This window comes from Tachyglossus aculeatus, chromosome 21 (assembly GCF_015852505.1).
Source record: "Tachyglossus aculeatus isolate mTacAcu1 chromosome 21, mTacAcu1.pri, whole genome shotgun sequence".
Classification (NCBI taxonomy): domain Eukaryota; kingdom Metazoa; phylum Chordata; class Mammalia; order Monotremata; family Tachyglossidae; genus Tachyglossus; species Tachyglossus aculeatus.
Window position 1 is genome coordinate 75,483,137 of NC_052086.1, and position 21,369 is coordinate 75,504,505.

At 44.9% G+C, this 21,369-nt stretch overlaps 1 protein-coding gene and 1 non-coding gene across 2 annotated transcripts in view; both read right to left on the reverse strand.

The window, feature by feature from the left end:
- The window catches only part of GRIN2A (glutamate ionotropic receptor NMDA type subunit 2A), a 341,178-nt gene that overhangs the window by 186,931 nt on the left and 132,878 nt on the right, over positions 1-21,369 (reverse strand). The window lies entirely within an intron of this gene.
- Positions 10,918-11,053, reverse strand: LOC119943060. Its single transcript, XR_005455544.1, has one exon. It is a non-coding gene; the product is annotated as a small nucleolar RNA SNORA7 (small nucleolar RNA).

The window sequence follows — 21,369 nt, forward strand, 5'->3', positions numbered from 1 at the left end:
TCATAGCTGGCTAACCCCAGTTCTTTAATTAAACATGGCAGCCACGCGCCGAGCAGCTGGGCTGAGGGATGTTTATGCTAGACCCCATTTAAGGTATTTGGGTGTGCTCTGCACACAGTAATACTTAGTGAATAATACTGATTGATCTTAGCATTCATTCTCACTTGTCTCACGTTTGACAAGCACTTGCCTCTATGCCGGATAACTGAGTCTACTCCAGGATTTCATTAAGGGTGAAGCTGAGAGTTGGAGAAGTTAAGTGTCTTGCCTAAGGTCACATAGCAGACAGGTGATGGAGCCAGAATTAGAACCCTGGTCCTCTGATTCCCAGGTCCGTGTTCTTTCCACTATGCCATGCTGTTTCTCTTGGGACAGAACTGCTACTTCCTAGGAGAAAGTAGTATTAATTTGCTGCAAGTGATGCCGATGGAGTCCAATAGACCTGATCCATCAATCAGTGGAATTTGTTGGGTGCTAGCTCTGTGCAGAGCACTGTGCTGAGTGCTTGGGAGGATGTCTTATAATAGAGTCGGTAGGCGCAACTCGTTGCCTAGTGTAGCAGGTCCAGGTTTCTGTGCTTTGTACCTGTTTAACCTACTCAGGAGCAGTGTGACCTAGGGAAAGGGCACAGTCCTGGGACTTAGAGGACCTGGGTTCAAATTCCAACTCTGCCACTTGCCGGCTATATGATCTTGAGCAAGTCATTTTAATTTTCAAATGTGTCCATTTCCTCATCTACAAAATGGGATTAAACACTTGTTCTCCTCCACAGGCTATGAGCCCTATATGGGATAGGGACTTTGTCTGAACTGATTGTCTAAACAGTGTGGCCTAATGGATAGAGCATGGGCCTGGGAGTCAGAGGACCTCGGTTCTAATCCCAGCTCCGCCACCTGTCTGGTGTGTGAGCCCTTGAGCAAGTCACTTAATTTCTCTGTGTCTCAGTTACCTTATCTGTGAAATGGGGATTAAGACTCTGAGCCCCATGTGGGACAGGGACTATGTCCAACCCAATTTGCTCCACACTGCTCAGTACAGGGCCTGGCACATAGTAAGCACTTAACAAATACCACGATTCTTACTCAGCGCTTAGTATAGTGGTTGGCACCTAATAAGTCCTTAAGAAACACCACAATTATTATTATTTCAGAATGTGGATCAAAACTCTACTTCAAAGGCTTCTAGTATCCCATTCCCTCCCAACCCCAATCTGAGCTTCAGCTAGAGGCTCTATCGGGCCTCGCTCCGTGCAACAAATCAAAAATTTCTTTCGGAAGACCTGCCATCCCTCTTCCCGCTGATGAATGGCAGGAGAATAAAAACATTCCTCTGATTGGATTGTTCAGACGATGAAAACTAGTTTCTACTGAAGCTGAACCCCAGTGACACTGAGATACTAATGGGCCCTGTTTTAATCAAATAATATTTGTGCTTCTGGCTCTCAAGAATTCAAATGGCAAGTTATTCAGCTCACTCAGTGGGATAGAACAGACAGCACCAGATGGATGCTACAATAATGTCTGCTATGTACCCAAAGACTCTTCCAAGACATTAAAAAGTTGGGCCCACATCTCATACACCCACACCGAAACATGTGAAGAATTTCTGACTTCCATCCAAGGAGCACATCAGAATATTCACCTACTTTAATTCTTGCATGCAAGTAGCTTCACTCTGCTGTGTGTTGTATCATCATCATCAATGGCATTTTTTATGCACTTACTGTGTTCAGAACACTGTACTAAACACTTGGGAGAGTACAACAGAGTCGGTAGAGCTTACAATCTAGAGACAAGCTTACAGTCTACAGTATCAATATTAAGTCCCCCACTCTATCTGTGGAGGCAAAGATGTTGGGGAGGAAACAATGATTGAGTACTCTGTGAGGTGTTCAATCAATACTATTGATTGATTTATTGATGGAGCCAGTATTGTTTTGGCATCGAGACTGGGTTTGGAATACTGCAGTCTCTTAGGAAAAGCAGCATGGTTTAGTGCATAGACCACAGGCCTGGACGTCAGAAGATCATGAGTTCTAGTCCCGGCTCTGCCACTTGCCTGCTGTGTGGCCTTGGGCAAGTCACTTCACTTTTCTGGGCCTCAGTTACCTCATCTGTAAAATGAGGGTTGAGACTGTGAGCCCCACATGGGACAGGGACTGTGTCCAACTTGAATTGCTGTATCCACCCCAGAGCTTATTATAGTGCCTGGCACATAGTAAACACTCACCACCATAATAATAATTATTATTACCTGGAAGTTTTCCAAAAGAGTTGAAATAGCCTGGCATGGTTGCATGCCTGCCTGGTTTAATAATAATAATAATAATAATAATGGCACTTATTAAGCACTTACTATGTGCAAAGCACTGTTCTAAGCACTGGGGAGGTTACAAGGAGATCAGGTTGTCCCATGGGGGGGCTCACAGTCTTAATCCCTATTTAACAGATGAGGGAACTGAGGCACAGAGAAGTTAAATGACTTGCCCAAAGTCACACAGCTGACAATTGGCAGAGCTGGGATTCGAACCCATGACCCCTGACTCCAAAGCCCGTGCTCTTTCCACTGAGCCACGCTGCTTCTCTGGTTTGATAACAACCTTAGATTCTGACTCCTAGGTCCGTGCTCTATCCACTAAGCCACATTACTTCCTCACCAACACTCCTTTCCAAAGGCATGAAGGTCCTACGCTTCCACACCATCCTGTCTACTAAACTCAACTCCATTCTTCCCTAGTCCTACCTCCACTCTGCCACTACCAACCCGCAGCCCTGGATCACCACCACAGTCCCTGCTCTTCCTCCTAAGCAAAACTGGGGAAAATCCAAGCATCAAACCAACCTCTGTCAATGTAGTAACTTTGTACTTTCATCTGCTCAGCAACACTAAGTATTGCTCTCACATTGGACTTCATCGCCCAGACTCCACACCGACTATTCCAAACCTACACCTCTCTGCCAAAGTCCTTCGTGTCCATCACCCCCACCTCTATCCCTTGTCAATCATGCTGACTTCTTTGTTGGCAAGCTAGAAGCCTAATGTGAACTTTCTTAAAGTGTAAATCCTGAGTCTTGCTTCTGTTGTACTCTCCCAAAGGCTGAGAACAATGCTTTCCATTCAAAAAATATGACAGAAAATGATAATGATGAAGTCTAAACCCTTTCCTCTCCCCATTTCCTCTTTGCCCAGAAAGTCCCTGTTTCCTCTTTAAATTTAACCCTGATAACTGCCAAGCACACCATCCCATTTCACCCCTTAAAAATATTTTGTACTACTCTCCTCCCTTTGGCCTTCAAACATGCCCAAGTCTTCCACATTCTCAAAAAGCCTTCTCGACTCCCACTGCTCCCTTTGGTGATCACCTCATCTCCTTTGAACTCTCAGTACGTCAAAAATTGAGCCTCTCACCACCCCCACTAAACTTGCCCCTTCCCCTAACACATTCCCAATATGATTGAAAACTCCAACACCTTCCTTGACCCAAAAAGCTCATAACCTCGGTGTCATCTTCACCTTCTCTCTTGTCTTTCACCTCTAAATTTCCCTCCTTCTCTATTACACATGGCTGTTTTCTCCTCACTTTTTCCTTGGGTATCTACTCTTTCCTCCTCACCTTTCTAGCCACCACCCAGGATCAAGACCTTGTCACTTTGCAGGATTACTGCCTCAACCTCTTTATTGGGTTCGATGCCTCCTGCCTCCTCATCATTCCAACCTAAATGCAGCTACCTTCAGTATTTCCTAAAATCCATTTAGAATACAGAAGGTTCTCCTGAAGAACCTTCAATGACTACTCATTTCTCTCATCATCAAACAGAAATACCTAATCACATCTAGCATACCATAGCTTTCCCCATCTTCACAGGTCTTCTGAAATCACTTCTCCACCAGGAAGCCTTCTTTGATTCACCTTTCATCTCCCGTTCTATTTTGCACACTACCAAGTAACCTAAGTACTTGAGTCCATAACCCCAAGCATTAAAGTACTCACCACACCTGTCTACCCCGACAGCATTTTGTACATAGCCTGTTCCTTGGTTGTGTCCCCTACCTGTAATTTAATGTCTGTTTCTTCCTCTAGATTGCAAGTTACTTGAGAATAGGAATCATGTCTACCTGTTTTACTGAATTCTCCCAAGTGTTAAATAAAATGCTCTGCACACAATAAGGGCTCAAGACATACCGCCGATTAACTGTTAGAATGAACCTGGAGAAAATTATAGCAACCGGTTATAAAATGAGCTAGAATGGACTTCTTTGGTTCAGCTAACCATTACTCTTGCAAAAGCTTCATAATTTGTGAACAGAGTGGAAGAACCAAAGGAAAGCTTGTCAACAGGGAGGTCTTCTGAACCTAGATGGAGCAATGACCCCAGGGAATAATTAGGGCATTTTTCAAGTGTGTGCTCTGTGTCCAGCACTGTTCTTTTTACTAGGGTAAGTACAGGTTAATCGGGTTGGACCACAATTCCTGTTCCATCTCGGGCTCCCAGTCTAAGAAGAAGGAAGAAGATATATTGAATCCCCATTTTACAGTTGAGGAAACTGAGACACAGAGAAGTTAATTGACTTGCCCAAAGTCACATATCAGCAGGCAAGAGAAGCAGTGTGACTTAGTGGGTAGAGCATGGGCCCGTGAGTCAAAAGGTCTTGGGTTCTAATCCTGGCTGTCATTCGTCCACTGTGTGACCATGGGCAAGTCACTTAACTTCTCTGTGCTTCAGTTACCTCATCTGTTAAATGGGGATTAAGACCATGAACCCCATGCAGACTATAGACTGTGTCCAACTTGATTAACTTGAATCCACCCCAGCAATTAGTACAGTGACTGGCCCACTGTAAGCGCTTAACAAATACCATTAAAAAATGGTGGTGTAGCAGGATTAGAACCCAAGTCTTCTGACTTCCAGGCCTGTGTGTTCTTGCCAGTAGGCCACACTGCTTCTATCTTTCTAACCCCACCAGTTACTCCTTACCTTGGGGGTGATAAAATGGGATGCCAGCCGAGTGTTGGCAAACTACATCTTCCTTGTCCTGTGGACCCAGGCAGAGGAACAACGCTCTCCAGGAGCCTCTACCAACCAAGTTTCATTTGCAGTTGAAGCCTCATTTACCAACACAACTGCCTGTGTGCTCTCCAGCTGATTTGCATCCAACCTTAGGGAGGTCAATTACCATGTTGACGACAAAGAATGCATCTAATGGCGTTATTAAGAAAGTTAGCAAAGGAGCCAAATGTTTTATGTGCACATTTCCATATGGTTCCTTGCACTGAATGTGAAGAACTTTCCATTTATCCCTCTGGCTCTTGCTTACCCTCACCATTAGAGAGTGATGTTTATTAGTCAGACTTTTTAAAAGGAGAGTAAATCATGAGAATGTTACAATTCTAACAAAAAGAAATTTATATGTGCTGCTCGTAATTTGATATCTGGTAAATGGAGAATTTATAATCACGCATGTATTTAGCCGAGATGATATGGGAGGAGTGGCATGGTAAAGTGGCAGAGCGCAGGTCTAGGAGCCGGAAGACCCGGGTACAAGTCCAAGCTACACCACTAACTTGCTGTGTGACCATGGCTGAGTCACTTAACTTCTCAGTACCTCAGTTTCCTCATCTGTAAAATGGGGATAATAATACCTGACCCCTCTACCTACTTCAGAGGGTTTTTGTGAGGGCTGAAATGAACAAGCACTTAGTACAGTGCTAAGTGCTTGGTACAGTACTCTGCATGTAGTAAGTGCTCAGTAAATACCACTGTTTAATGGTAGAGCTTTTCTCCATGGGAGATGAAAGAGGCTCTATTTCCATCTTCGGATCAACTGAATCCTGTTTCAGCACACAGGAAAGGAGGGGGAAATTTCCCCTCTGAATCCATGGCCCCATAAGCTCCAGACTCCCTGTGTTCTTACTCTTCACTGACAGCCCTTATGCCATATCTTTTGAAAGGCAAGCATTCCTCCACAGCTGCCTTAAGGGACATCAGAGGCAGCTCACTTTTAAAGTGAAAGGGCCTCAGAGACTGGGATTCTGCCTGAGGGCATTAAGCCAGGGTAGTACTCTCCCAAGAGCTTAGTACAGTGTCCTGAACAGAGGAAGCGCTCAATAAATATGATAGATTGATTGGCAGAGCTTTGCCCAAGCCAAGGGATGGAAAGACAACTGCATTCCTCAGCAGTTTCTGGCCAAAGAACCAACTACAGCATTCACTGTCTCCCCCTCTAGACTGCAAGCTCATTGTGGACAAGGAATGTGTCTGTTATGTGTCTGTGCCACAGTATGCAGCATGGAGCAGTGGATAGAGCATGGACCTGGGAGTTGGAAGGTCATGCTTTCTAATCCCAGCTCCACCACTTGTCTAATATGTGACCTTGGGCAAGTCACTTCATTTCTCTGGGTCTCAGTTACCTCATCTGTAAAATGGGGATTACACACGGGACAGGGACTGTGCCCAACCCGATTTGCTTGTATCCTTCTCAGTGTCTGACACCTAGTAAGCACTTAAGAAATACAATTATTATTACAATTATTTTATTGCTATATTTTACTCTCCCAAGCACTTAATACAGTGCTCTGCACATGGTAGGCACTCAGTAAATACGAGTGACTGACTGACTGACTGAATGGCTGCCAGATGGACAGGCTTAGCAAGAAATCCTGTAAAGTAATTGTCTAACATGGGCAACCCAGACTATAGCAGCTACTGAGGCAACCACCTGTTGGTTGGGTTATGATGCCACGGCCCAGCATCAGTTCCATGCTGTGGACACTTTTGTCATACGTGGGTCCTGCACACGAGAATCCTTTGCATGCTTTTCGGGGCATGCAGCACTCCTATCTGGCTGCTCACTCGTTGCACTCTGTGACCCAGGAAGAATGTAATCCGAGAGTTTAGACACGCAAACTACTATCACAATAACCATAGCTTCTCATGGGCCCTCAATCCTGAAGTCTCAGGGTCAAGCTTTTTCATGTTTTCAATGTGAAACTCTGTCAGTAGATGGGTGTTGAGAAATAATTCTGCCCTATTGATGGGGAGGTGGCACTCTAGCAAAGAAGCAGTGTCCCTCCCTTTATCCCTGCCAAAACAGAGTGCCCTGGGTCAAACTGTGCAGAAGGAACACAGATCTACCTAGGAAATCCTTGCCTAGCTGCTCCATTTGTCCCAGGTGCCTGGAACTGGGCAGGACCGGTTTATATGAGGTGAGAAGCTGGTTCATGGGAGGAGATTGAGAGAAGGCTGAAAATTAGGCTCAAAGCAATAGGATCGCTGCTGGTCTAGATTCCCCGTGAACCTGCATTCTCACTGTGCCATTGCCATATAAGCGAAGGTCCAACTGAGTAGTAGTCAGTCGTGTCAAGCCTCTATGTTTATTGCTTTCACCCATTAAATACTAAAACACTCAATTTCCCAAGTAAATTAAGAGTGTTCCCTAAGTAGCTCAGAGAACATCTTCATTAGCCTGGGAAAAATTCAGAACCAAGCTTTGGGCACTGATTGTTCAAGACTGAACTTGCTTTAAAAATATTCCCCAAGAAGCCCAAAGAACATCTTCATTGGACTGAGATAAATTCAGAACTTCAAGCACTGATTTTTCATTCATTCATTCATTCATTCATTCAATCGTACTTATTGAGCTCTAACTGTGTGCAGTGCACTGTACTAAGTGCTTGGGAAGTACAAGTCAGCAACACATAGAGACAGTCCCTACCCAACAGCGGGCTCACAGTCTAGAAGGACCTAGACTTGTTTTCCTTTCACCAAAAGCAGGGTATCTGGGCTGTAGTAAATGTGTTGAAAGTATTGGCTGTGGAAGCAGTATGGCCTAGTGGAAAGATCACAGGCCTGGGAGTCAGAAGACCTGAGTTCTAATCCCGGTTCCACCACTTGTCTGTTGTGTAACCTTGGAAAAGTCACTTAACTTCCCTAGGCCTCAGTTCCCTCATCTGTAAAATGGGGATTAAGACTCTAACCTCCATGTGGGATATCGACCGTGACCAGCTCGATTAGCTTGTATGTACACCAGCACTTAGTGCCTGGCACATTGTAAGCACTTAACAAATCCCACAATTATTATCACTATTATTACTATTATCATTAGCATTACTATCTTCTTTTGGCATACCCTTTTACCCCACTGATCTCTCTGAGAATTAGTGTGAATTCAGGTACATTTTGGCTTCACCTCAATTTCTTCTGCCATAAGAACACACCACACTCTTTTACTCATTAGATGGTTTTTCCAACAGACTGATCTTCTTCAGGTAATGGGCAACTTCCCAATTACATGCAGCTTCTTCTCTACTTCAAATTTGCATCAGTGACTTTCTTTGCAACAATTTGGAGAGGGAAAATATGCTCTGGGGAACATCAAAAATGGATGAACAGCTTATCCGTTCCATCATGGTTAGATTTTTCTGACATTACTGCATCTGGAAGACAACCTGAAATCCTACCCCTACAAGCAAGGGGACCTAGAAGAATTATTTCTTCTCCTGGACCCACAGCAAGCACTGCTTTCCCTCTCTGTAATTTATTTCACAACTGCCTCACCCATGAGATTGTAAGAAACAGCATGGCCTAGTGGAGAGCGCACAACCTTAGGAGTCAGAAGAACTGGGCTCTAATTCCAGCTCTGCAACTTGCCTGCTGTGTGATCTTGGGCAAGTCAGATAACTTCTTTGGGTCTCATCAGGAAAATGGGGATTTATCAGGAAAATGGGGATTCAATACTTTTTCTCCCTCCTACTTAGTCATCGTGTTTATTGAGAGCTTACTCAATTGAGTGTGCAGAGCACTGTACTAAGTGATTGGAAGAGTACAATATAACAATCAACAAACACATTCCCTGCCCACAGTGAGCATACAGGCTAGAGGACTGTGAACCCCTTGTGAGGCAGGGACTGTGTCCAACCTGAATATCTTGTATCTACTCCAGACCTTTGTACATTGCTTGGCACATAGTAATTGCTTAACAAATACCACAGTTATTGTTTCTTGAGGGCAGGAATTACGCATATCAGTTTTGTTGTGATCTCCCAAGTACTTCTTATAGTGATCTGTTCACTGAGAGTGCTCAGTAAAGACCACTGATTGATTGATTGGTCAGCGCTGCCAAAGGACAACTTCCAGAGAAACTTCAAGAAGCAGGGTGGTCTAGTGGATAGAGCATGGGTCTGGGAGTGAGAAGGACCTTAATTCTAATCGCTACTCCACCACTTGCCTGCTGTGTGACCTCAAGCAAGTCGCTTAACTTCTCTGTGCCTCAGTTAATTCATCTGTAAACAGGGATTAAAAATGTGAGCCCCCATATGGGACATGGACAGTGTCCAACCTGATTACCTTGTATCTACCCCAGTACTTAGACCTATGACTCAGTTACCTCATCTGTAAAATGGGGATTTTAAGACTTTGAGCTGTGGGACATGGACTATGTCCAACCTGATTTGTTTGGATCTACCCCAAGCAAAGACAGTGCTTAGACAGTCCCTGACACGTAGTAAGTGCTTAACAAATAAAAAATATTGAGGAGTCTCCTCCAAAACAAACTCTACCATCATTAAAATAAGTAGATTTATTCTTCCAAAGAAGGGGAGCAGAAATAAGGAGGCAAGTGGGTTCTTATTCCAGTATCAAAGACTTTTACACATTCATTTCCTAACTGAATTTCAGTATTGCACCCATTTCTCTTCCCTTCTCCCTTCCCAATTTCCATTCCCCCTCAGATCCTTCACCTAAAAAGTAAAAATAAATGACCCACATACTTCTTGGTGGATTCTGTTCTCTGTTTCCTACCATCCTGATCTGATTTCCTACCTGTAGTTGCCTCATTGTAAGCGTGGAACAAATACCATCAACAAACAAATGAGTGTCCTCTTAAGTCCACAAAAAACAACACCCCGGCATCTCCAACCAAAAGGAGAAAGTGAAAGACATATTGTGGGCTGGGAGATGTTGGGGCAAAGGCAGGAGCAACCTTGCTGGAAACTGCTCCTGCATTCAGTCGACACTATTTTTCCCCTTCCCGATCAGTGTCAGCGGGCCAGATATCCCCTCCCAGCCCCACAGCACTTATGTCCCTATCTGTAATTTCTTTATTTCTATTAATATATGTCTCTCCTTCAGGACTGTAAGCCTGTTGTGGGCAGGGAATGTGTCTGTTTAGTGTTATATTGTACTCTCCCAAATACTTAGTACAGTGTTCTGTACTCAGTAAGTTCTCAATAAATGCTATTGAATGAATGAACAAGATGTTACAGTGTCTCAGAATCAACCCATGGTGTTCAGTCCCATTTGTTTCCATCTTGAACACATGATTTGCCGGTCTTGTCTAAATGGAAATAATAATTCTTATTATTATGGCACTTACTATGTGCCAACCACTGTTCTAAGCACTGGGGTAGATACAAGTGGATCAGAATGGACACAGTCCTCCCACTTGAGGCTCACTCTCTTAACTCCCATTTTACAGATGTGATAACTGAGGTACAGAAAAGTGAAGTGACTTACCCAAGGGCATACAGCAGACAGGTGGTGGAGCCGGGATTAGAACCCAAGTCCTTCTGACTCCCAGGCCCGTCCTCTATCCACTAAGCGATGCTGCTTCTGCTACCCATTGGGCAGGGTACTCAGGCTGAGTAGCCTGGTCCCAGTGTTCTTCCAGCCCCAGGAGAAACTGACCTTTAAGACTTGTCTTGTCTAATGCCATCAAATCATTTCCAATCCACAGCGACATCACAGACACATCTCTCCAGAATGCCCTGCTCTCCATCTGCAATCATTCTGGTAGTGGATCCATAGAGTTTTCTTGGTAAAAGTACGGAAGTGGTTTACCATAGCCTCCTTCCACACGGTAAACTCGAGTCTCCGCCCTCCACACTCCCATGCCGCTGCTGCCCAGCATGGGTGAGTTTTGACTTGTAGCAGATTGCCTTCCACTCGCTGGCCACAGGCCAAGCTAGGAATAGAATGGGTAGGCCTCTGCTTGACTCTCCCTCCCATAGCCGAGACTGGTAGAGTACTGGAAACTCTCCAGGTGCAAGGAAGAGGGATGACCTGTTAGACTAAACTTCTCTTATATTATAAGCTCCTACTGCATCTTACTCTCCAAAGTGTCCTGGGCTCTGCTTTGCTCTGCAGGAGCAGCATGACCTAGTGGAAAGAGCTCAGGCCTCGGATTCAGAGGACCTGTGTTCTAATCCTAGCTCTGCCAATTGCTTACTGTGTGCTTTAGGGCTCTGGGCTTCAGCTCTGCTGTTCTCCTCCTTCTTAGACTTGTGAAACCCATGCGGAACAGGGACTGTGTCCAAACAAATGAACTTGTATCTACCCTAATGCTTAGAACAGTGTTAAACACATAGTAAGCACTTAACAAATAGCACTAAAAAATGTCATTGATCAATATTATTTATTGAGCACTTACTATTATGCAGACTAAGCCCTTGGGAAAGTCCGAAACAACAGATTTAGCAGACATGTTCCCTGTCCATAACAAATTTACAACCTAGAGAGGGAGACAGACATCAATATGAAGAATTATAATTATATAATTTAATTATAATTATTGACAGACGTCAACATAAATAAATCATTCATGATATACAATTTCATTATAATCGTTGATCAGCTGAATCTGGTAGTGCATTATCTTACCCTTTTCACAGGGGATTTGGGAACTTGTCAGAGAGGACTTTGCTCACCATCTGAATAGTTGTGACCCCAGGTAGGGCAAAGAGTCTCTATAAGGATGAGGTTCACAGAAAGAGTCACAGCCCAAGGACCCAAATGAAAGAGCAAATAGGCAGAGGTGCATAGGAAACTCTCAGTAGGGAACCTTAGAAGACAGGTCTGTTTTGCTTCCTGGTCACTGCCCCTAGGAAAATTAACCAGAGCTGGGAGTTCATTCTGGTAAACATTTTGGATTTCCCACCATGGGAAGGCAGAGGCTGACTTCAGAAGAGGCAATTACAGCTCAAACAAGGCAATGTAGAGGCAATTCTTCAAGAAGCAGCAGGATCTAGGGGAAAGAGCACAGGCCTGGGAGTCAGAGGACCCGTGCTATAATTCCAGCTTCGCCACATGTCTGCTGTGTGACCTTGCTGTGTGACTTAGTCTCTCTGTGCCTCACTTACCTCATCTGTAAAATGAGGATAAAGACTGTGAGCCCCTTGTGGGACATGGACTGTGTCTTAACCGATTAGCTTGTATCTACCCCGGAGCTTAGTATAGTGCCTGGCACATAGTAAGTAAGCTCACTGTGGGCAGGGAATGTGTCTGTTTATTGTTATACTATTCACCCCCAATTGCTTAGTATTGTGCTTTGCACACAGTAAGCGCTTAATAAATATGATCGAATGAATGAATCAATTGAAGTGCTTAACAAATACCATTAAAACAAACAAAAAAATATTTTCTGCTGTTCTTCAGTCCATTTTTCTAGTCTAATACTTACATCAGGATCTTCCTCTCAGCCCCAAACCCTGTTCTACTTGGATTCTGAAAGTAGATGTCTAGATTTGGGCTTCCATCTTCTCTGGCAGAGCAGCATTAGGTGGGAGGTAAGTCTTGAGGTGTTGGGAATTTCCTCCTTTTGCCTTTCTCAAGCACTTAGTACAGTGCTCTGCACACAGTGCTCAATAATGCAATTGACTGATTGACTGAATGACTACCTACAGTTCTTGGTAAAAGGCAGAAACATCTTGCCGGGACATTTACAGTCAACAGGGGTGGACAAGTACCTCAACAATGTCATTACTGGGTTAGTTAAGCCCTGCATTTGGGTTTTGGCAGCCAGAATAGGATGCTTGGAGAAACCATGTGATGACTGCCCTCACTGACATTAATCCATCCATGAGAAGCGGCATGGCTTAATGAATAGAACACGGGTCTAGGAGTCTGAAGGACCTGGGTTCTAATCCCAGCTCTTGCCACTTGTCTGCCATGTAAACTTGGGGAAGTCACTTCATTTCTCTGTGCCTCGGTTACCCCATTTGTAAAATGGGCATGAAGACTGTGAGCCCCACATGGGAGAGGAACTGTGTCCAACCCAATTATCTTGGGTGCTTAGTACAGTACTAAACACTGGGCTTAGTAATAATGATGGCATTTATTAAGTGCTTACTATGTGCAAAGCACTGTTCTAAGCACTGGGACTAAGTGCTAGTACAGTGACTGGTGCATAATAAGCACTTAACAAATACCATGAAAAAAATCAATCATTGTTATTTATTGAGCACTTACTCTCTGCAGACCATTGTCCTATGCTTGGGCTAGAACAATAAAGTAGACATGATCCCTGCCCTGAAAGAGCTTACAGTCTAGCAGAGGAAATAGACATTAAATTAAAGGCAGGGGAAGCAACAGGGTATCAGTTTATGAACATAAGCGCTGTGGAAGTTGGTCGAAGTGCACAGGTGAAGTGCATAGTTTACTTCCCAAGTGCTTAGTACAATGCTCTGCACAGAGTAAGCACTCAATAAATACAATTGGATGAATGAATGAAAGAATAGATAGGGAGACTAGAGTGGGGAGATGACAGGTTAGGCAGGGAAGGCTTCTGAGAGCAGATGGGATTTTAGTAGGGCTTTGAAAGTGGAATGAGTCAGATATGAAGTAGGAGGGAGTTCCTGGAATGAGGGAGGATGTGAACAAAGGTCAATGGTGAGTGATTCAAGAATGAGGAGCAAAGAGTAGGTTGGTACTAAAGGTGTGAAGTGTGTGGGGCAGGGTCATAGTTGGAGAGGAGCAAGGAAAAATAGGAAAGGCTGACTGAGTGCTTTAAACCTGATGGTGAGGTGTTTCTCTTTGATCCCCAGATGGATGGGAAACTACTGGAAGGCCTCGAGAAGTGGGAAGACGTGTGCAGAATAATTTTTTAGAAAAATGATATTGGTATCTTCATGGCAATGGAAGAGCCCACTTTATGGCAGAACTGATTTTTTGCCTGGCCAAGTCTCCTTCATGTAAAGGGGAGCAGTCCTAATGAAACACAATGTCTCTCTCTTTTTTACAGTTAGATTGTGAGCCCCCCAAGAACAGGAACCATGTCTAATTCCCATCTGCCTATTCTTTCCCAGTGCTTAGAACAGTGCTCTGCACACATTCAGTGCTTACTAACTCCTCCTCTTCTTTCACTCAATCATATTTACTGAGCGCTTTCTGTGGGCAGAGCACTGTACTAAGCACTTGGAAGAGTGCCGTTGTTCGTTCACGAACACTTAGAAAAGCCAAGATGGCAGAGTCATGACCAGGAATCTGTGGACCCCCAAGTGGATGGTAACCATGGGAACGAGAAGGCGCAAATGGTTGTGTTTACCGCTCCTCCAAATGGCATTTCCGCACATCCCTCAGAAGAGAGTCAGTAACTGCCCGGTTCAGACACCCTGGTTGTTTCCATTTATAATTCTGTGTTCATGCAGGCCACCTCCCTGGGTGTTAGCTCCTGTCTTATTATAACCGAGGCTGGCTACTTCCATCGAGGCTCTGGGCTGGTTTCTGGTGAGTAGTGCCCAACACCTGCCACACTCAAGCACTACAGAACATTTGAAGAGCCCAAGATTCTGATTCCATTGCAAGCTTTCCCACCCAGGATTCCTTTTATGAGCACCTCCTCCTACCACATGCCTGGTTGAGATCTAGAAGCAGCGTGGCCTAAGGAAAGAGCGTGGGCCTCGGAGTCTGAAGGAGCTGGGTTCTGCTCCCGACTCTACCGCTTCTCTCCTGGGTGACCTTAAGAAAGTCACTTCACTTGTGTGTGTCTCAGTTAGTTTATCTGTGAAATGGGGATTTAGACTGTAAGCCTCATGTGGAACAGGGACTACGTCCATTCTGACTATGCTGTAATTACCCGAGCCACCTGATTGGAGTTGTTTTTTTCCTTAATTCAAACTTTTTTCTCCTTTTTCTCCCTCACCCTCACTGTCCTTCTCCCCTTCTCCATAGGTTCCTCTCTCCCTCTTTCCACCAGGTCTTCTTTTGCTTCCAGTAAGGGCTTGGGGAAGGCTGGAGAAATGACCCTATCCGTGAGGCATGCCACCCAGCAAGCTGGATCGCAGTGGCAGGCAAACAAGCCAGCAGGCACAATAGTTAAGAATGTTTGTACATTCACATGTTATCAGCTTTGTGTGCACAATGTTTTTGGGACAGTAGGTCCCAGGTTGACTTTTCAGTCACCTAAGGGTAAATTTCAACATCAGTGATGTCTTCGAATATTAAGGACAACTATGTTTAGTTGTCCTGTGTGTGTGTCTGTGTGCATGTGTGTGTGTTGTGTGTATTGTCAGCAAAGGCAAAAAGGTAAAGTCTACTTGCTAAAGCATACCTCGTTCTCACCTGTCCCTCCATTGACCCCTGGCCCACGTCATCCCCCTGGCCTGGAATGCCCTCCCTCCCCACATCCGCCAAGCTAGCTCTCTTCCTCCCTTCAAGGCCCTACTGAAAGTTCACCTCCTCCAGGAGGCCTTCCCAGACAAAGCCCCCTCCTTCCTCTCCCCTTCCTCCCCCCCCATCCCCCCCACCTTACCTCCTTCCCCTCCCCACAGCACCTGTATATATGTAAATATGTTTGTACGTATTTATTACTCTATTTTACTTGTGCATATCTATTCTATGTATTTTATTTTGTTAATATGTTTTGTTTTGTTGTCTGTCTCCCCCTTCTAGACTGTGAGCCCATTGTTGGGTAGGGACCGTACCTCTGTATGTTGCCAACTTGTACTTCCCGAGTGCTTAGTACAGTGCTCTGCACACAGTAAACACTCAATAAATATGACTGACTGACTGAATGAATGAATAAAGCACCTACTTATCCATCAGCTCTATATTAGACAGAAGCATATTCCAATCTACCCTGGTCAGAAGCCAAGGACTCCTAGTTCAGATTTCTAATTCACCACCCCTACCCTTGTTCTGGGGCAGAGAAAAGGAGAGTGTGCCAAGTCTTTTGGGAGTGTTAATCTTCAATTAACTTCTAGCCAGCATTGCTTCTGTAGACAGCTACCCTAACCCTAGTCACAAATATGGCTCCAAGAGATTGCTTTCCCCTCCAAGGGCAAAGGGCCTCCAGGAGAGAGGAAGCCTAATCCTCCCTGGATTCACTTGGAATGGGCAGGGTCACAGGAACACTTGTGCACCATCAGAAGAAATGATGATGCACAAACCAACACAACAGTACTCGGAATCCCTGTCTGAGAGGTCATCCTATCCATCCCTCTGCACCCAGGTATGCATCTATCCAGACAGGTGGGATCTCTCCTTATTTTGTAGAGTGCTTCAGAGATAGCAACTTCTCTAAATCTCCTTCCATCAGTCCTTCCGGCAAGCGACAACCTACATCATCAGGATGTTTTTCCCCATAACTAACCTAAATTCCCCCATTCAGCTGTTTAAGTTCGCATCCCTCTGTTCAGCAAGTGATCACTCTCCTCTAAATAGAGTTCTGTGGTTGAGATAGTAGTGAAAATCTTGACGGAAGGAGTATAAAGACCTATGACTGGAGAGGTGCATGTCTTCTTCTGTCTACATTACTAATGAGTGCACATTTCATCGCAAACAGTTGACACTGTGAAGACCGCTTAGTGACCTTAAGCCGAAGTCATCACGGTCCTGTGAATTTGAGCAAGCCCGGCTTGTGCAGAACAATGCACTGTGGGTAGAAGTCATTAGGCTGCGGGGAGCCAGCGTTTACCACTAATGGAAGAAAATAATACTCTTGCTCTCTGAGAACGCCAGCTCTGGTGAAGGTTGTGCTTTTTCAGAGGTGCCCCTTCCTGCCCCTATTGTTTCTCCCCTGCTTGCATTTGTGCTTCAAACAGTAAAACTAATTTGGTTGTGTCAGACTGAGAAATCCATCTATTTGGCACTCTGGAGTCTAGTGCAACCACAAAGAATCAAGACGAACTTCAGGAAGCCTAAACAATACGTGACCACATCTGCTATTGCAGTCCTGAGCCCAGGAAGGGGATAGGGACAAACCATCTTGAGCACCGGAAAATGAGGGGAAAGGGTAGCACAGATCACTATTCCTTGACTGCAAGCAAAGTAAGATCTGGTGGAATAAAAATAATAATGATGATGGCATTTGTTAAGTGCTTACTATGTGTCAAGCACTGTTCTAAGAGCTGTGGTAGATACAAGCTAATCAGGTTGGTTGGACACATTCCCTATTGGAAATGAGGTTCACTCACAGTCTTAATCCCCATTTTACAGAAGAGATAACTGGGGCACAGAGAACTTAAGTAACTTGCCCAAGGTCACACAGCAGACAAGTGGTGGAGCTGGGATTAGAACTACTAGGCATGCTGGGAGGAGGAAGAGAGTGACAGAGGGACCTATGGAGAAAGGGAGGACAGTGAGGGTGAAGGAGAAGAAGAGGGGAGGAAAGTTTGCATTAAGAAAGAAAACTCCCTGCAACTGGCAAACGATCCAGTCCCTGATCACCCAGTGATGGAGATTGAACAATTTCAGGAAGAGCAGGGTTGTCAGGGAGCACGGGCCTGGGATTTAGAGAATCTGAGTTCAATCCTGGCTCTGCTGCTTGCCTGCTGTGTGTGACCTTGGGCAAGTTACTTCACTTCTCTGTGGCTCAGTTACCTCATCTGTAAAGTGGGGATTAAGAATGTGAGCCCCCCGTGGGACACAAACTCTGTCTGACCTTATTAGCTTGTTGTATCTATCCCAGCACTTCGTACAGAGCCAGGCACATAGTAAGCACTTAACAAACACCATTTAAAAAAATGAAAAACTTTCCCTGACCATTTCTGCCACCTGGTTCATCCCAAGTGGCTGGTGATGAAACTCTGGTTGCTTTGGCTGCCACAGATTGGAAAAGGTTCAGAAAACAGAACCAGGTTGATCAGGAAGATTGAGGAGGAAATATCAGGATAAACTGAAAAGGGTTGGGACACCTCCGTTTAGAATGATAATTGCGGTATGTATTAAGTGCTCACTATGCTCTGAACACTGGGGTAGATATGAAACACTCAGATTGGATCCGGCCCCAGTCCCACACAGAGCTCATAGTCTATGAGGGAGGGGGAATAGGGATTTAATTCCCATTATGCAGATGAGGAAACTGAAACACAGGGAAGTCAAGTGATTGTCCAAGGTCACACAGTTGCTTAGTGGGAAGGAGAGAAAGTAGAGCTGGAATCAAAATAATAATTGTTGTTAAGCACTTACTGTTCATCAAGTACTGTAGTAAGTGCTGGGGTAGATACAAGATCATCAATTAATCACTCATATTTATTGAGCTCATACTATATGAAGAGTCAGTCAGTCAGCAGTATTTATTGAGCCCTTACTGTCGGCTTGGGAGAGTACAATAGAACAATAGCACTGTACTAAGCCTTGGGAGAGAACAATACAACATAATTAGCAGACACATTCCCTGACCATAAAAAGCTTACAGTCCAGAGGGGGAGACAGACATTAATGTGAATAAATAATTTAAATTATATAATTTAAAATATATAAAAAATATAATCAGGTCAGACACGGTCCTTATCCCACACGGGGCTCTCTAATTAAGTATCAGAGAGAACAGGTATCTTATCCCCATTTTCCAGATGAGGAAACTAAGGCCCAGAAAAGTGATTTGGCCTAGGTCACACAGTGGGCAAATGGCAGAGACAGGACTAGAACACAGGCCTTCTGACTCCCAGGCTGGGCTTCTTTTCACACGCCCACACTGCTTCACTATGTATAACCGATGAAGTTCTAGAGAGGTTATGACAGAAATTTACAAAATCATGAAAACTGTGAGCTGGTCTAATGTGGAATCGTTGTGCCTCTCCAACCACAACAGAAACGAGAAGCAGCATGGCCTACTGGAAAGACCACAGGCCTGGGTGTCAGAAGACCTGAGTTCTAAACATGCCTCTGGCACATGTCTGCTCTGTGACATTGGGCAAGCCACCTAACTTTTTATTTTAAAGGTATTTGTTAATAATAATAATGATGATGGCATTTGTTAAGCACTTACTATGTGCCAGGCACTGTTCTAAGTGCTGGGGGAATACAAGGTACTCAGGTTGTCCCACATGAGGCTCACAGTCTTAATCCCCATTTTACAGATGAGGGAACTGAGGCACAGAGAAGTTAAGTGACTTGCCCAGAGTCACACAGCTGACAAGTGGCAGAGCCAGTATAAGAGGCCATGACCTCTGACTCCCAAGATCGTGCTCTTTCCTCTGAACCACACTGCTTCTTGTTAAGCACTTACTATGTGCCAGACACTGTACATAAAACTGGGGTAAATTCAGGATATTTGGGTTGGACGTGGTCCCTATCCTACATGGGGCTCACAGTCTTAATCTCCATTTTCCAGAGGAGGGAACTGAGGCACAGAGAAGTTAAATGACTTGCCCAAGGTCCCACAGAAGACAAGTGGCAGAGCAAGATTAGAACCTAGGTCCTTCTGAATCTGAGGACCATGCTCTATTCCTAGACCATGCTACTTCTCTGTACTTCATCTGTACAGGGACTGTGTCCAACCTGATAAATTTGTATCTACCCCAGAACTTAGAACATTACCTGACACATAGGAAGTGCTTAACAAATACCTTAAAAAAGTATGATTGTAAGTCACAGTGCCTTTCCCTGACAGAGCAGGATATTCTGTTTCAGGAAAGTACCATTTGGCCAGTCCAGTGGCCTTACCATCTAACGGGGACTAGAGAATGTAAGCTCGTTATGGGCAGGGAATGCAACTGCTTATTGCTACATTGTAATAATAATAATAATGATGGCATTTATGAAGCACTTACTATGTGCAAAGCACTGTTCTAAGCACTGGGGAGGTTACAAGGTGATTAGGTTGTCCCATGGGGGCTCACAGTCTTAATCCCCATTTTACAGATGAGGTAACAGAGGCCCAGAGAAGTTAAGTGACTTGCCCAAAGTCACACAGCTGACAATTGGTGGAGCTGGGATTTGAACCCATAACCTCTGACTCCAAAGCCCGGGCTCTTTCCACTGAGCAATGCTGCTTCTGAAGTGTTTATTACAGTGCTCTACACTAGTAAACAGCAATCCATAAATACGATTGAATGTACAAATTGAGTGTGCACAGTTCTCGGCTTTTAAACGTGGCATAGTTGACTATGCTGCTGCTGCAGCTGCTCCTCTATGCAAATAGGGCTGGAAAGCCTAATGGCTGGCACAGGTCGACCAGGTGCTAAACTGTGACACTTTCATTCATTCATTCAATCGTATTTATTGAGTGCTTACTGTCTGCAGAGCACTGTACTAAGCGCTTGGGAAGTACAAGTTGGTAACATATAGAGACGGTCCCTACCCAACAGTGGGCTCGCAGTCTAGAAGGGGGAGACAGAGAACAAAACAAAACATATTAACAAAATAAATAGAATAAACGTGTACAAATAAAATAAATAGAGTAATAAATACGTACAAACATATACATACATATAGGTGCTGTGGGGAGGGGAAGGAGGTAAGGCGGGGCGGATGGAGAGGGGGAGGAGGGGGAGAGGAAGGAGGGGGCTCAGTCTGGGAAGGCCTCCTGGAGGAGGTGAGCTCTCAGTAGGGCCTTGAAGGGAGGAAGAGAGCTAGCTTGGTGAATGTGCAGAGGGAGGACATTCCAGGCCAGGGGGATGACGTGGGCTGGGGGTCGATATTTGCCAAGAGGTAATGGGTAATGGGTCAAGCCTGGATCGCAAGACAAGACCAGCAGCACTTCCTACATTTAGCCTAAAAGTGCCATTAGTCATACTGGTAAACTGCCTTGGGTCACTGAAGCCTAATAGGCTATGATGAATGATCATAACTTCAAAGAAATGCTGTTCTCCGGGAGAGCTAGCCCTGATTACCCACCTCCTCCTGGCAGACACCCGGTGGATCCACCTAGAGCATGCCTGGACCAAGTCCCGGAGTGAGTACGGGGCTGAAGATCTGGCCTCTCCCCAGAACCGTCACAGAACTTCTCTAAGCCCCCCATGCTACCTCAGCCCCCGAGTCAGGTCAGCTCTTGCTGTCTCCCTGTACTGGGAACCAGGGTGATTGAACCACCTGAAGACCCTGGCAGAGAGTCAGCTCTGGGAACAGTGGCTTGGAAACAATCAACACCTGAGGCCTGAAGATAGGGGGTGGGTAGAAATCATTCCAGGCCCCATATCAGCTTGCTGTGGTCAGGGAATGTATTGTTATATTGCTAGATTTTACTCTCTCCAGTGCTCAATACAGTGCTTTGCACACAGTAAGTGCTCACTAAATACGATTGACTGACTAACCAACTAACGCAAGTCAGGCCTTGCGTTTGATGTTTGACCCAAGATTTGCCAACTGGGGAACAGGCAGCAGTAGTGGAGGGGCAGAGGGCCCTGCCTCTTAATATTATTATTATCAATAATAA